Consider the following 2,664-nt stretch of genomic DNA (forward strand, 5'->3'; position numbering starts at 1 on the left):
TATCACATTATACTAATTATCTCAAAATAATAATGAGAGTCTGGAAATTTACAGTTTTTTGATGCGGGGGGCAAATGGTATTATAATTCTTGAGTCAGCATCCCCCAGTTAATGAAAAGAACATTGACTTAACATTTATCATGATAAATTCAAGGAATTTATATATTTGACCATAAAACGTTTTTACTTCATGACAATACAAATGGATTGTACATTAAGATGTTTTTATTCTTTTCATCCACATCAAAATGGCACACTGTCACCGTCTCATAAAACGCTCACATACCATGACTCAACTACTAACATTCAAACTTATTATCTATTATCTGTGTTGTTCCAACGACATTCTAAAACTTATTCTTAATATTACCTCAGGCGGAAAGCCCCAAAGCAATATGCAAATGAAACTAAATCATGCATGTGATCCATGTCAAAACTAGCAGCTGCAGCTCGAGCAAAGGCCATTCCTTGTTCTTTTTGCAGCACCATCTTCCGTGTCTCCAAAACTCTGAGCAAGCATGCTCTGAGACAAAAGGGGTGATAATATTTATGGTTATACATTAACATATCATTTCAAAGCATGGTTCTCACAGCCAATTCCTGATAAATACACTTACAGGAAGATTAGAATAGAATCACTAGATTACAGACAATGATTTGGTTATTGCCGGTTTGAATAAAAGGATGAGAAAGATACTTGGAATTTTCTCCATGTGCAGGCTCAATTCCATCGGACTGTCTTTTTGGCTGACAGAAACATAGAACAAAATGATTAGGGGCACCAAACATTTATTTTGAAACAATTATACAGTCCCATTGCAAGTTACACAAAGGTCTCAAGTACAATCCTATTACTATGATTGACAATTTACGAGTCTCGCATATGTATATAATTCTTAAATGAGAAGGATCGAGTCAACGCACCTTATAAGGAACAATTGCACCCTCCGAAATTTCATCAACATTAGGCTTGCCAGCTGCAAGGAGAATCCAAAGCTGTAAGTTGATCCCATCCACTCAATAAAATTTAGCGAAAAACCTAATATATGCATTTATTATTAATATGTCAAGTAAGGAAGCAACCAAAATGCTAGCTTACATCTATCTATATGAAAAGAAATGAAAAGCAACCAGAATTCTGGAGAGTAGGTGAGAGAAATACAAACAAACATAAAGCATGTATTCGCAAAATAGAGATAAAAACTAGTTGCATCTATTACAATCCCAGGTTACTCATCGTCCCCCAAATGAAGTAATTCAATGTTCTAGAAAGTTGTATCCAATGCTCTGCCTGTAAATTAGGACACCCACGATCAAATGAACTGAAAATTTCAGTAACTTTATTACAATATTTAATAATAAAATGTCAGAAAAGAAGACACTGGGTTTGGAAGTATCTAGAAATATGCATTGTGTTTCTAGAAGGAAAAAGAGTATTAACATCAATGAGGAATGAAATCCCAAGCATGGAGATGCTAATATAGTAGTAAGACTTGAAATTATTATGAAAATCACATATTTAATAACCATAAGCCAAAAATAACCAAGGGTTAGGCTCAATTGACTGAACCATCTGCCCAATTAATATTGCCAACTGGGAGGCCACAGGTCGCATGATCAAATGCAGTCAAGTCCCTCGAGGAGACCAGCTGCTATTGTGGCTGGCTGTTGAACTGCCCTCCATTTGGATATTTTGTGAAAAAAGGTGATATCCCACGAGGCTTTCCTTGGAAAAACAAATAACCATAAGCCAAATAAGACCCACAAGGCAAGACACCAAAACCACTAGCAATGTTAGTAACCAGATCGAGAGAGAATGCTATCACATCAACCCCGGAATTGACCCCCCACCCCCCAGCCGCCCGTGGTGGCGCGGCCGTGGGCGGAGGTGCCTGTGGGCAGGCCCTCCGCCCACGGCCGCGCCACCACGGGCGGCCGGGGGGCGGCGGCCCAAAAAAATTAATTTTTTTTAATAAAAAACAAATAATTCCGTTAATTTTTTTTTTAAATTTTAATTTTTTTTTTAATAATTTTTTTATATATGAAAATTAAAAAAAACTATAATTTTTTTAATTAAAAAAAAGAGTTTGTTTAAAAAAATTTATAATTATAATGTTTATTTAAAAATTATAATGTTTAAAAAAAATTATAATTTTTTTAATTAAATATGGAAATTAAAAAATTAATTTTTTTTTTTATTTTTTGTTAACTATTTCTATTTTTAAATTTAAAAAAAAAATGTTTAAAAAAAATTATAATTTTTTTAATTAAAAAAAAAAAGTTTGTTTTAAAAAAAAGATAATTTTAATTTTAATTTTTTTTAAATAAATATATACATATAGTCAACTTTAGTGTAGTATTGTGTTCATTTGCATATAATTCTAAAGTGTAGACTTATAATGTGTTTTGACAATTTGAATTAGATGGTTTTGGTTTTAAAGTCGAACAAAAAGTAGTGTTTTTTCATTTGGATTTTGTTGATGTGAATGTAGGGAAAAATTAAATAGCGTATGTCGTAGATTAATAAGTGCAAAATTTTCCTTTATAAGTATATAAAAAAGTCTTTCATTTTATATATATTTTTCAAAATTTGTGAACCCTGATCTGGGTGCCGGCCCTAGCTAAGGGATATGGAAGCCACTTCGCAAGCTGTAGCTATGTGCC

General features: G+C 33.0%; 1 long non-coding RNA gene across 1 annotated transcript; it reads right to left on the reverse strand.

Annotated features, from left to right (window-relative positions):
- Nucleotides 1-376: 376 nt before the first annotated feature.
- LOC149219820 (uncharacterized) lies at nucleotides 377-1,019 on the reverse strand. The gene is made up of 3 exons (XR_016248724.1): nucleotides 925-1,019; nucleotides 698-747; nucleotides 377-523 (listed from the first exon to the last, which is right to left on the reverse strand). It is a non-coding gene; the product is annotated as an uncharacterized LOC149219820 (long non-coding RNA).
- Nucleotides 1,020-2,664: the final 1,645 nt, after the last annotated feature.

Source organism: Pinus tabuliformis, chromosome Q, assembly GCF_031772625.1.
Source record: "Pinus tabuliformis cultivar Carrire ecotype Pingquan chromosome Q, CPIR1, whole genome shotgun sequence".
Taxonomy (NCBI): Eukaryota; Viridiplantae; Streptophyta; class Pinopsida; order Pinales; family Pinaceae; genus Pinus; species Pinus tabuliformis.